A 15,227-nucleotide genomic window follows, 5' to 3' on the forward strand; every position below is an offset into this window, starting at 1 on the left:
CCGAGAGGAAAGAAGAAAAAGAAATAAGCTGGCTCAGCAAAGAAAGTGAATAAAACTCAGAGTACAGGATTTAAAGCTGGAGTGAAAGTGCTTCATCTGCAAGCAGTCAGGGCATTGGAAGGCGGACTGTCCTCGTAGGAACCAAAACAAAGGTATATCTCATGCTCTAGTTGTTGAAATATGTTTAGCGGTGTTATCTACCAGCACCTGATGTGTAGATACAGGAGCCACTGATCATGTCTGCAATTCCTTGCAGGGGTTCCAGGAAACCCGACGACTATCTGAAGGAGAGATTACCGTCTACATGGGCAATGCTACTAAGGTGGCAGCTGTTGCAGTGGGAGACGTATACTTATCTTTTAGTAGAAATAGAAATTTGATTTTAAGAAATTGTCTTTATGTACCCAGTTGTAGAAAGAATTTAATTTCAGTTTCTAAACTGTTTTTAGATGGATATTCAGTTTCTTTCAGTAACGATGTAGTTATTAAGAGAAATAAAGTGATTATCTGTTCTGGTACATTAGTTGACAATTTATATATTTTAAATCTAATTTCTCCCACAAAGCAAAACATAGAAATTTATAACTCATCTTCTAACTCAAATAAGAGAAAAGAACCTTCGGAAATGAATCAAGCATATCTTTGGCATCTAAGGCTTGGTCATATTAACTTAAGTCAGATTCAGAGGCTAATAGCCGATGAACTTTTGGGTTCATTAGAGTTGGAAAATTTTTCAACTTGTGAATCTTGCTTGGAAGGTAAAATGACCAAGAGGTCGTTCAAGGCCAAGGGGTATAGAGCCAAAGAAGTGTTAGAATTGGTTCATTATGATTTGTGTGGTCCTATGTCTGTCCAGGCAAGAGGTGGTTTTGAATATTTTATCTCTTTTATAGATGATTATTCAAGATACGGATACATTTACCTAATGCGCCGCAAGTCTGAGTGCTTTGATAAGTTCAAAGAATACAAGGCTGATGTGGAGAAACGACTAGGTAAAAGTATCAAGACACTACGATCTGATCGTGGTGGCGAATATCTCTTAGGAGAGTTTAGGAATTACTTATCAGAGGCCGGGATTCAATCCCAATTGTCTGCACCTGGAACACCCCAACAGAATGGTGTAGCAGAACGAAGTAATAGGACTCTTATGGAGATGGTTAGATCAATGATGAGTTATTCAGAATTACCAAATTCGTTTTGGGGATATGCTATGGAAACAGCAGTATATGTTCTGAACTTAGTACCTTCTAAATCAATTTCTTCTACTCCCACAGAATTGTGGAATGGGCGAAAACCCAGTCTAAGACATAATCGGATTTGGGGTAGTCCGACACATGTGCTGAAACCAGATGCTGATAAGTTAGAATCTCGTACAGAAGTTCGAGTGTTTGTGGGATATCCCAAAGGAACGAAAGGAGGTTTATTTTATAGTCCTAAAGACCAGAAGGTCATTGTTAGCACCAATGCCCAGTTTTTAGAAGAAGACTATATAATGGATCACAAGCCCAGTAGTAAAGTTGTTTTAGAAGAACTAAGAGAGGACACGTCTACTTTAGTACCAACAGTACAAGATGAAGTACCACAAGAGACTGCAACACGTGTCACACATGATACACAACCACAGACAGTGCCTCGTCGTAGTGGGAGGGTTGTAAGGCAGCCTGAGAGATTCATGTTTTTGGGAGAGTCTTCGGACTTGATCCCGGGTAAACATGAACCTGATCCCCGGACATATGACGAAGCACTCCAAGATATAGATGCAGCATCTTGGCAAAAGATGATGAATTCTGAAATAGAGTCTATGTACTCTAATAAGGTCTGGGAGCTTGTAGAACCACTTGATGGTGTAAAAGCCGTTGGATGCAAGTGGATCTACAAAAGGAAAAGAGGGACAGACGGGAAGGTAGAAACCTTCAAAACTAGGCTTGTTGCGAAAGGGTACACTCAGAAAGAGGGAATCGACTATGAGGAAACCTTTTCACCGATAGCCATGCTTAAGTCTATCCGGATACTTTTATCCATTGCTGCTCATATGGATTATGAGATTTGGCAAATGGATGTTAAGACAGCTTTCCTTAATGGAAGTCTTGAAGAGAACATCCATATGAAGCAACCAGAAGAGTTCATTGAAAAAGGCAAAGAGCATCTAGTGTGCAAGCTCAATCGGTCCATTTATGGACTGAAGCAAGCTTCAAGATCTTGGAACATCCGGTTTAATGAAGTAATCCAGTCATATGGATTTATTCAAAGTCCAGATGAGTCTTGTGTATATAAGAAGTGTAACGGAAATGTGGTGGTATTTCTTGTACTATACGTAGATGATATTTTGTTAATTGGCAACAATGTCAAGGTATTATCAGACGTAAGGGTATGGTTGTCCAAACAATTTGATATGAAGGACTTAGGAGAGTGTGCACACATTCTTGGGATCAAAGTAATAAGGGATCGCAAGAAAAGAATGTTGTGTCTGTCCCAAGCTTCATATATAGATACAATCCTTGCTCGTTTTAGTATGCAGGATTCCAAGAAAGGTTTCTTACCTTTTAGGCATGGAATAGCTCTATCTAAAGAGATGTCTCCTAAGACATCAAAGGAGATAGAAGACATGAAAGCAGTTCCTTATGCCTCGGCTGTAGGAAGCCTTATGTATGCAATGCTATGTACGAGACCTGATATTTGTTTTGCCGTGGGCATGGTCAGCAGATATCAGAGTAACCCTGGAAAAGGACATTGGACTGCGGTAAAGCATATATTAAAGTACCTGAGAAGGACTAGAGATTATATGCTAGTTTACCAAGCAGACGATTTGCTCCCTGTGGGATACACGGATTCAGATTTCCAATCAGATAGGGACAACAGTAAGTCTATATCAGGCTATGTGTTTACTTTAGGAGGTGGAGTCATTTCATGGAGGAGTGTCAAGCAGAAATGCGTTTCGGACTCAACCATGGAAGCTGAGTATGTAGCAGCCTCTAAGGCAGCTAAAGAAGCAGTATGGCTCAGAAACTTTCTAATGGACTTAGATGTGATTCCTGGTTTGCCCAAAATCATCACAATTTATTGTGATAATAGCAGTGCAGTTGCAAACTCGAAGGAGCCACGAGCTCATAAGGCAAGTAAACATATAGAGCGCAAGTACCACCTGATACGAGATATCGTGAAGCGAGGAGAAGTTGTCATCGCCAAGATTGCATCAGCAGATAACCTGGCAGATCCTTTCACTAAGGCCCTTCCGGCGAAAGCTTTCGATCGACATGTGGAGGGAATGTAAATCAGATGTATGGTAGAAGATATGATAGCTTAGTCATTAGTATAAGTGGGAGATTGTTGGAATGTATACTGAAAGCCTAAGCTTTTGTAAACATTTATGTTAAATAAAGAATCACATTTGGTCAACTTATTTACATTTGTTTGTAGTTGTTCAATTAATTTATATTATAGATAACATAGTATGTGGTGTCACATATAGAAGATGATGTTATCAGTACCTTATAAATTATAAACAATAGCTCACGACCAAAATGGAAAGGAATAAACCATTGGAAGGTCGTAGTGTAATTAGGAATTAGTTTATCTTGACTATATAATTACACTAGTACACTTAGAGTGTATTGAGTAGGACCATTTGAGGTTGTTTCTTTTATACTGACTTTATAAAGGAACAAATACCTCAGTTATTATGGAAGTGTGTGCTCTTAATCCTAATATAATAACAATCACATATTTTTGATATTTATTTCTTTAATTTATCAATGGGTGAGATTTAGTTCGATGAATCAATAAACCCGATAAGTTGGGAAATGATATCACTTATAGTGTGTGTTGTTGATTATAAAAGGAAACTGTGTCCTACAGATACTATATTGATAATGTCCCCAAGAGGAGCTCATAAGAATTGTCATGTTAAATCCTGCAGGTGGACTTAGTCCGACATGACGATAAGGTTGAGTGGTACTACTCTTGGACTAAGATATTAATTAAATGAGTTGTCAGTAACTCACTTAATTAGTGGACATTCGATATCTTAAACACAGGGAGACTAACACACTCATAATAAGAAGGAGCCCAAAAATATAATTTGGGATTGGTGGGGTAGTTCAATAATAGTTCTCTAGTGGAATGAATTATTATTGATAAAATTAAGTTGTGTGTTCGGGGTGAACACGGGATGCTTAATTTTATTGGGAGACCAAAACCAATTCCTCCTCTCGGTCCATATCGTAGCCTCTTATTTATAGAGTACTATACCCACCTATACCCACCTTCTATACCCACCTAAAGGGGGCCGGCCAAGCTAGCTTGGGAACCAAGCTAGGGCCAGCCTAAGCATGAATTGGGGTGGCCGACCCTAGCTTGAACCTAAGCTAGAGGGGGCCGGCCATAATTAATTAAAAAAGAATTTTAATTTTAATTTTTATTATGTGGAAGATATAATTTATTAAAGAGAATTAAAATTAAAATATCTCTCTTAAAAGGATCTACAAAAGATTAAAGAAAGAGATTAGATCTCTTTCCTTATTTGTAGATTGGAAAGATATTTTATTTTTTTTCTCTTTAAAAATTATTCACATGTTGAAAAATTAAAATTATAGAAATTTCTTTTTATCAACCATGAAGGGATTATAAAGGGAAATTTTATTTTTTAAAATTTTCAAAGACAAATAAGGAAGTTTTAATTGTTGATTGAAACTCTCCTAATTTTTCTATTTGAGGTGGCCGGCCATGATTAGTTGATTAAGAAATTTTATTAAATTTTTATTAATTAATTATTGTCAAAGAAAGTTAAGGAAATTTTATTATAAATAAATTTCCTTATTTGCCAAAGCCAAGGAATATAAAAGAAGGGGTAGGGGTGCCTTCATGGGACACAACTTCTATTGTTCTCTCCCTCTTTTCCTTGGTGTTGTGGCCGGCCATCTTCTCTTTCTTTCTTCCTCTTTGTGGTGGCCGAATTCTTCATCTCCCTTCGAGCTCTTTGTTGGTTGCTACTCGGAAAACCTATAGGTTCCACTGTACAAAAATTTTGTACAAAGGTCTGAATCTTTTCCTAGCTACCATGTGTTCTTTTAAATTAAATTTTGGATCGCCTGCGGAACTTAACACGTTTGATCCAAAACTTAATCTATTTGTTCTTTTAGGTTTTGACTTGGATCTCCTGCGGAACTTAACACGTTCGACCCAAGTCTCCTTAAGTTATTAATTCCATTAAATATTAATTTTCATAAAAGGTTCCCAGTACTGACGTGGCGAGGCATATGACTTTCTTGGATATGGGAGCAACCACCACCGACTAGACAAAACCTTTAATAGAAAGCTAATATTTAATTTCCTAAAATAACTTTAGGTTAACCAAAGAGAACAATCAAATCACAAGGAAAAGAAAGAAACAAAAGAACACAACTTCGAAAAAACATATTCGAAATACTAGAACGTAAGCCTCTTGTATTTGGTATTATTTCCATAAATAACTAGCATGATGCGGAAATAGAAATTACTAGTTATACCTTGTAGAAAAAACCTCTTGATCTTCTACCGTATTCCTCTTCTAACCTCGGACGTTGTGTGGGCAACGATCTTCCAAGATGAGAAACCACCAACCACCTTCTTCTCCTCCAAGCAAGGTTCGGCCACAAAAGAAAAGCTTTACCAAGGAGAAAAACCAAAATACTAACCAAGCTCCAAGAGATGCTAGCTTTCTCTCCTTCTTCTTCTTCTCCGAGTAGTATCCGGCCACCACAAGAACTCCAATGGAGAGGGAGAGGTTCGGCCACCACAAGAGGAAGAGAAGGAGATGATGGCCGGCCACACCAAGGAACAAAAGAGGGAGAGGAATAATAGATGTTGTGTCTTGTGAAGACACCCTCACCCCTTCTTTTATATTCCTTGGCCTAGGTAAATTAGGAAATTTAATTACAATAAATTTTCCTTAATTTCCTTGACATGATTTAATTGAGAAAAATAAAATAATATTTCCCCAATTAAACAATGATGGCCGGCCAAATCAATAGGAAGCAAATTGGACAAGTTTCAATCAACAATTAAAACTTCCTTATTTGTTTCCGGAAATTTAAAAAAAAATAAAATTTCTCTTTAAAATCTCTTCATGGTTAATAAAAGGAAATATCTATAATTTTAATTTTATTAACATGTGAATAATTTTAAAGAGAAAATAAAACATCTCTCCAATCTACAAATAAGGAAAAAGATCTAATCTCTTTCTTTAATCTTTTGTAAATCTTTTACAAGAGAGATATTTTAATTTTAATTCTCTTTTAAATTAAATCTTCCACATAATAATAAACATTAAAATTAAATTTTCTTTTTAATTAATTATGGCCGGCCCTACTAGCTTGGGTTCAAGCTAGGGCCAGCCACCTTAAACTCAAGCTTAGGCCTAGCTTGGTTCCCAAGCTAGCTTGGCCGGCCCCTTTAGGTGGGTATAGAAGGTGGGTATATGTGGGTATAGTACTCTATAAATAAGAGGCTACGATAGGGACCGAGAGGAGGAATTGGTTTTGGTCTCCGATAAAATTAACCATCCCATGTTCGCCCCAACACACAACTTAATTTTATCAATGATAATTCATTCCACTAGAGAACTATCATTGAACTACCGCACCAATCCCAAATTACATTTTGGGCTCCTTCTTATTATGAGTGTGTTAGTCTCCTGTGTTTAAGATATCGAATGTCCACTAATTAAGTGAGTTATTGACAACTCATTTAATTAATATCTAAGTCCAAGAGTAGTACCACTCAACCTTATTATCATGTCGGACTAAATCCACTGCAGGTTTAACATGACAATCTTTATGAGCTCCTCTTGAGGACATTATCAACCTAGTATCACTAGGACACGGTTTCCTTCTATAATCAACAACACACACTATGAGTGATACCATTTCCCAATTTATCGGGTTTATTGATTCATCGAACTAAATCTCACCCATTGATAAATTAAAGAAATAAATATCAAACATATGTGCTTGTTATTATATTAGGATTAAGAGCACACACTTCCATAATAACTGAGGTCTTTGTTCCTTTATAAAGTCAGTATAAAAGGAACGACCTCAAATGGTCCTACTCAATACACTCTGAGTGTACTAGTGTAATTATATAGTCAAGATAAACTAATACCTAATTACACTACGACCTTCTAATGGTTTGTTCCTTTCCATTCTGGTCGTGAGCTACTGTTTATAATTTATAAGGTACTGATAACATCATCTTCTGTATGTGACACCACATACTATGTTATCTACAATATAAATTAAATGAACAACTACAAACAAATGTAGATAATTAGACCAAATGTGATTCTTTATTCATAATGAATGTTTACAAAGCTTAGGCTTTCAGTATACACTCCAACACTCTTGTGGTGGCCGGATATTACTTGGAGAAGACGAAGAAGAAGGAGAGAAAGCTTGCATCCCTTGGAGCTTGGTTGGTGATTTGTTCTTCATCCTTGGTAAAGCTTCCTTGTTGTGGTCGAACCTAGCTAGGAGGAGAAGAAGGTGGTTGGTGGTTTCTCATCTCGGAAGATCGTTGCCCACACAACGTCCAAGGTTAGAAGAGGAATACGGTAGAAGATCAAGAGGTCTTTCTAGAAGGTATAACTAGTAATTTTTCCTTTCCGCATCATACTAGTTATTTATGGAAATAATACCAAATACAAGAAGCTTATGATTCTAGTATTTTGAATATGTTTTTCGATGTTGTGTTCTTTTGTTTTATTTTTCCTTGTGATTTGATTGTTCTTTTCGGTTAACCTAAAGTTATTTTAGGAAATTAAATATTAGCTTTCCATAAAAGGTTTTGTCTAGTCGGTGGTGGTTGCTCCCATATCCAAGAAGGTCGTGTGCCTCGCCACGTCAGTACTGGGAACCAATTATGGAAATTAATATTTAATGGAATTAATAACTTAAGGTGATTTGGGTCGAACGTGTTAAGTTCCGCAGGAGACCCAAGTCAAAACCTAAAAGAACAAATAGATTAAGTTTTGGATCAAACGTGTTAAGTTCCGCAGGCGATCTAAAATTTAATTTAAAAGAACACATGGTAGCTAGGAAAAGGTTCAGACCTTTGTACAAATTTTTTGTACAATGGAACCTCTAGGTTTTCCGAGTAGCAACCAACATTAAGGGCAAAGGAGAATTAGGAGGGGAGGAGGGGCAATTTTGTCATTATACTATTTAGGACTTTAATAGGGGGAAGGAAGCATTGTTGAAAAGGGGGGCTTCATGTTCTTCTTTGCCGCCAAGGACATCGCCGACGACCCTCCCTCTCACACTCCTCTCCTCAACGACGTCAACTGCCGCTCCCCGCTCTTCCTGTCTCCCGTTGCCATCTCCACTGGGGGTGCGTTTTTGGGTGGCTGGGTTGCTTCGTTTCGCCGCCATCACAAACATGGGGAGGCGTGCCTTCTTCCTCATGGGATTTCACTGTTGGGAAAGCCATGCACGTAGCTACGCCAGCATTGCCTCACCCACGACGCCGTCCTTGCCTCCTCCTACCTCTTCTCTCTTTCTCAAGAGCGCACGCCACCATCTCACTAGATCACTGCCGCCTCCTCCATCGATGGCCGTAGCTGCTCTCTAGTTGTCGGCTCTCGCCGGATCCGCTCTATTCTTGCTTTCTCTCTCTTCCTTTTCACGCACGATGCCCCTCTGTCGGATTTGCTCTCGGCACCGTTGCCACCACTGTGATGAGGAGTCCTCACAACCGCCTTCCTAGCACTAGCACCTCCTTCTTCCCCACCGTCTGTGTCGCTGGTGTCATTACGGTCTCGGCTAGCAGCCCCTTCATTGCAAAGCCTCTGCGAATAGCCCTGAGCTATCGACCCGACCCTATAGCTCCTTCCCCGACTACTACCTCTCGATCCGCCGCCTTCGACGTAGCCCTCGGCTACCGCTCTCCATGATGCCATAACATCGCCTCTCTTGCCACTATCGGATCCGACCACTCAACACACTCGTCTCTCGGAGTCTTAGTCTCTATTTTGTTTCGACCATCAAGCCGTTGTTGTGTTCTAGCATCGTGCCAATGTGGTGTTCTGGCCTTCGTGCCATTATTGTATCCCGGCCTGCGTGCCTATCTCATATCCCGTACTACGTGCCGATGTCATATCCCAGTTGGCATGGCACAACAAGGTCCCGGCCTGCATGTCATCTTCCGGATCAGGTCGTGCTCGACTAGGTGTTGTCAGATCCAACTCTTCATCTTGCTCAGAGTCGTCTGCTCTTTCGGGTCACGACAACTCTAGCAGCATCCCGACCAGCTCACCGATCTACTAGAGGGCGCCCCGAGCCAAGGTATGTTACCGTACTTACTCTACATTCATTTAATAATTTTACTATTATTCTATTCCTTATATGTTCATTGGATTTGGCTCGAGCATCCAGGTACCAGAGATCGAGGCGACCCGGTCGCTGGCTGCAAGTAGCATTGACCAGAGGATTTTGGATGACTTGGTCAACATAGAAGCCATCTCAGCATACCCCCTCCGGGCCATAGCGATTCGGTCAACATTCCATCCATCTTATCCGGCGGTCCGTCTGACTCAGTTTCTGGACAGGATCAATTTGGCGCCGTTTGTGGGAATCTTCTCCACCTATTCTGGAACATGAAGATGAACAATATCGGAAGGTTCTCTACCATTATCACAGTCTCGGAGGATCCTGACGAACATATTATCTTCTCCCCTCGCTCTATAGGTATTCGGGAGTCGAGGGATTGACTTGGAGCTTCAGCTGGCGACAAGTTAGTTTTCTATTATATTTTTTTCCTGACTCCATGGGTATTCGGGAGTTGAGGGACCGAGACAAATTCTCAGCCGGTTAGCACGACTCCTCGATCAGATACGTTATGGGGTCTGCTCCCTTTTTACGATTACATGATATGCTATAGCTCACCGATAAGAGAGTAAGATCCTAATCCCTTGATCAAAGACTAGAGCCCTAGATCTTTGATCGGACACTAGGGGCACAACTCTCTGATCAGACATTAGGGGCACAACTCCTCGATCAGACACTAGGGGCATAACTCCTCGATCAAAGACTTGCAGTACAGCTTCTCGATCAGGATCTAGGGGCCTTACTCTTTGATTACATGCTAGGGGCCTTACTCTTCGATCAGGGACTAGGGGCTCAGCTCCTTGATTAGGTGTGCCATGGGCTTTACTCAGACACTCTTACGGTCTTCGCATTCGCTGATATCAGGACTCCACCTCCCCCATTCGGGGTCGAGCTATCGCCATTGGTCACGAACCGGACTATCGCCACTGGTCTCGGACCAGAGTATCACCACTAGTCTTGGACCGAACTATCGCCATTGGTCTCGGATCAGAATATCGCCATCGGTCTCAGATTAAAGTATTGCCAACAACTTCTCGGTCGGGCTCCAGACTCTCGCCCCAGTGCAAGTTATAAGCAAGCACATCTCTCGCGACCAATTACCTCTCAATCGGGCTCTAGACTCTCGCCCTAGTGTGAGTTATAAGTGAGCATGCTCTCGCAACCAATGACCTCTCGGTCGGGTTCCAGACTCTCACCCTAACGCGAGTTATAAGTGAGCATGCTCTCACGACCAACGATCCCTCCTGGTCGGCTTTCCAGACTCTCGTCCCAACGTGAGTTATAAGTGAGCATGCTCTCACGACCAACGACCTCTCGGTCAAGTTTCAGACTCTCACCCCAGTGCGAGTTATAAGCGAGCATGCCCTCACGACTAAAGACCTCCCGGTCGGCTTTCCAGACTCTCGTCCCAGCGCGAGGTATAAGCAATCATGCTCTCGTGACTAGCGACCTCCCAGTCGGCTTTCCAGACTCTCACCCCAGCCCAAGTTATAAGCGAGCATACTCTCACGACCAACAACCTCCCGGTTGGGTTCCAGACTCTCGCCCTAGCGTAAGTTATAAGGGAGCATGCTCTCGCGACCAACGACCTCTCGGTCAGGTTCCAGACTCTCACCCCAACGCGAGTTATAAGCGAGCATGCTCTCTCGATGAACGACCTCTCGGTCGGCTTGCCAAACTCTCGCACAAGCGCGAGTTATAAGTGAGCATGCTCTTGCGACCAATGTCCTCCCGATCAGCATTCCAGACTCTCGCCCCAGTGTGAGTTATAAGCGTGCGCTGCCCACATGCACATCGACTAGCCGGTCAAGTTTCCTCCCTGGTCGGGTACTCTTCTCACTTGCTCCTCTATCGGCAATGTTGGCGCTGAAATTCCGTTCTGTTTTAATTTCTCTGTACAAAAAATTGTACAAGAACAGAACTCTTCCTAGCAACCCGCATGTTTGATCAAAGATGTGTTCGATCAATCAAGCAAGTTCTTGAATGATCAAAGCACACCTTGATCGAAATACAAAATCGTTGGCCTCTTGTGTTGGTATTCAAAATCGATACACAAAATCGATACAAAGAAAAATGAAACTAGATACACAACGGAATTAAAGAACTGGTTGTACCTTTTCTTTGTAGCTAAATACCTCTTGATCTTCTGCCGTATTTCTCTCCTCTTCTTGGACGTCGTGTGAGCAACGATCTACCAAGAACAAAACCACCCTCCTTCTCTTTTCTTCCAAAACCGCTGGCCATAAAAAGGAGTCTTTAGGATGAGGTACCTTCTAATCTTCTTCTTCTTCTTCCTCTCCTTCCTCTTCTTACTTGCATTCCTCTTCTTCATTTTCTTCAAGCTGCCGGCCACCAAGAAGAAGAAGTGCCGCCAGCCCTAGCTAGGAGAGGAAAGGGGGCGGCCCTTGCAAGGTGAGAAAGGGGCGCCCCTTGGTGGAGGTGACACCGACCCTAGGTGGGGTTGAAGGTGGCGCCAGCCACAAGGAGAAGAAGAGGCGGATGTAGCGTTGACCTTAGGTGGAAGTGGGGGCGCCGACCACAAGGAAAGAAGAAGATTGTGGAGAATTAGAAAGTTAGGTTTTAGGGGCCACATCCTACTCTTTTTTATAGACTTGCCGTCGGTTACAAGGAAAGAAAAATTAACAAAATTTTGTTTAAAAAAAATCTAAATAAATTTTGTTAAACCAAACAAAGTTAAGTTAGACCAAACCAAGTTAAGTTAAACTAAACCAAGTTAAGTTAAACCAAACTAAGTTAAACCAAACCCAGTTAAGTTAAACCAAACCAAGTTAAACCAAACCCGGTTATGGATGGGTGGATGCGAGGCTTTATAGAGGGTACAACGGGGACCGAGAGGAGGAATTGGTTTTGGCCTCTTGATGGACTTGAGCTTCCTGTGTTCGTCCCGAACACCCAACTCAAGTTCATCAATAATAATCCATACCACAAAAAGGTCATTATTGAACTACCGCACCAATCCCATATTACAATATGTGCTCCTACTTATCATGAGTGCGTTAAACTCCCTGTGCTTAAGATATCGTATGTCTGTTAATTAAATGAGTTACTGACAACTCAATTAATTAACATCTAATTCCAAGAGTAGTACCACTCAACTTTATTATCATGCTGGACTAAGTCCACCTACAGAGTTTACATGATAATCCTTATGAGCTCCTCAAGGGGGCATCATCAACCTAAATAATTAGGACACAAATTCCTTCTATAATCAACAACACACCATATAAATAGTACGATCTCCTAACTTATCGGGCATATTGATTTAACGAATAAATCTCACCCATTGATAAGTTAAAGAAAATAAATACTAAGTATACGTACTTGTTATTATATAGGGATTAAGAGGGTGTGCATCCATAATAATAAAAGTTTTACTCTTTTATATAATCAGTACTAATCAAACAACCTCAAACGGTCCTGCTTAATACACACATAGTGTACAGTGTAATTTTATAATCAAGATAAACTAATACCAAATTACAATATAACCGTTCCAATGGTTTGCCCCAATCCATCTTGGTTGTGAGCTACTATTTATAATTTATAAGGAACCGATAACATGATCTTTTGTGTGACACCACACACTATGTTATCTATAATATAAATTAAATGGACAACTGCATTGGCAAATATGCAGACATTTGACCAAAGTGATTCTCATTTCAAAATATTTCAAAACAGATGTTCATACAAAAGCTAGGCGTATAGTATATATCCCAACAATCTCCCACTTATACTAAAAGAATATGCTGCCATAAATGTTGTCATACATCTGATTCTCATCCCCTCAACATGCCTATCAAAAGCTCTCGCCTGAAGGGCCTTAGTGAAAGGATTTGCCAGGTTATCTGCTGACGTAATCTTGGTGACAACAATCTCTCCTCGTTTTACGATGTCTCGTATCAGGTGGTACTTACGCTCAATGTGTTTACTTACCTTATGGGCTAGTGGTTCCTTCGAGTTTGCTACTGCACCACTATTATCACAATAAATTGTGATAATTTTGGGCAAATCAGGAATCACATCTAAGTCCATTAATAAGTTTCTGAGCCATACAACTTCTTTGTTGTCTCAGAGGCTGCCACATACTCAACTTACATGGTGAAGTCCGAAATACATTTCTGCTTAACACTCCTCCATGTTATAGCTCCACCTCCCAAAGTAAACACATACCCTGAGGTTGACTTATTATTGCCCCTATCTGATTGGAAGTCTGAATCCGTGTAACCCATAGGGAGCAAATCATCTGCCTGGTAAACCAGCATATAATCTCTAGTCATTCTCAAGTACTTTAATATATGATTTACGACAGTCCAATGTCCCGGTCCTGGGTTATTTTGATATCTGCTAACTATGCCCACGGCAAAACAGATATCCGGTCTCGTACATAGCATTGCATACATCAGACTTCCTACAGCCGAAACATAAGGAACTGCCTTCATCTCCTCTATCTCCTTTGGTGTCTTAGGAGACATCTTTTTAGATAAATGTACTCCATGCCGAAAAGGTAGAAAATCTTTCTTGGAGTTTTGCATGCTAAAACGAGCTAGGATAGTATCGATGTATGAAGCTTGGGATAAGCACAACATCATTTTCTTGCGATCCCTTATTACTTTGATCCCAAGAATATATCCATATTCTCCCAAGTCCTTCATATCAAACTGCTTGGATAACCATACCCTTATGTCTGACAACACTTTGACATTATTGTCAATGAGCAAAATGTCATCTGCGTATAGTATAAGAAATACCACCATGTTTCTGTCACTTTTCTTGTATACACAAGACTTATCCGGACACTGAATAAATCCATAAGACTGGATCACTTCATTAAACCGGATGTTCCAAGATCTCGAAGCTTGCTTCAGTCCATAAATGGACCGATTGAGCTTACATGCAATGTTGGATCGAGACGCACTAGAGGGGGGGGGTGAATAGTGCTCGTGGCTATTTTGTTCGATTATCAGAATCGTAAGAATTATCGGAGTAATTAAGCAGCGGAATAAAACAAAACAAGCACACAGAGACAGGAGGATTTTTACTTCGTTCAGAGCCTTGATCGACTCCTACTCGAAGGCCCGCGATCCTTGATCGCTTCCGGTGGGCAACAACTATAAGCTCGATAAAAGGATTACAAGATGAAGTACAAGTAAATGGAAAAACTAGTTATACCGACGACAAGAGTAGAATTTTGGAGCTTCGGGTCGTCGGAGACTTGTAGCAGCACTTCCGGGCGTCTTTCGGAGCAGCACGTTGAAGAGAGAAGACTTAGAATGCGTTAACTTGAAGTGCTGGTCGAAACCCCCTTATAAAGGGTGTTCAAGGCGCCTTGAAGGCTGTTCAAGGTGCCTCCATGCTGCCTGGTCTTCCGTATGGATAAAACCTGAACTGGTCGAACTTCATCCTCTCAAGGCGCCTTATAGCCCTCTCAAGGCGCCTTCTACCTGCTTCAAGGCGCCTCCAGTGGTGCTTCGCAGCCAGCTCAGCTTTTGCACCCGAGGCGCCTCCAAGCTCCATGGAAGCGTCTCGGACACTATTCATCCGAGGCTTTAGGTTGCTCCTTTGCTCCTGCAAGATCCGTTAGTCCCAAACACTATCCTGCAACACAAAGTTAGCACAATAAACATGATAAATGAAGTATAGACAGTCTCCGGACTGTCCGAGTCTGACTTCGGGTTTCCAGCCGGAAACCCTAGGTCGACCCGACGCCTACTTTTCCCTCTGCGGGGAACGCGTCCTCACCTACTCCACTCAGGAGATTTACCTGTTGCCAGTGCGATCCTCCAGATCGACTGGACTTTTGCTCAGCACTCGATACTTCCGGACTTTCTGCTGGACATCCGCTTC

Source organism: Zingiber officinale, chromosome 7A (genome assembly GCF_018446385.1).
Source record: "Zingiber officinale cultivar Zhangliang chromosome 7A, Zo_v1.1, whole genome shotgun sequence".
In the NCBI taxonomy this organism is placed as follows: Eukaryota; Viridiplantae; Streptophyta; class Magnoliopsida; order Zingiberales; family Zingiberaceae; genus Zingiber; species Zingiber officinale.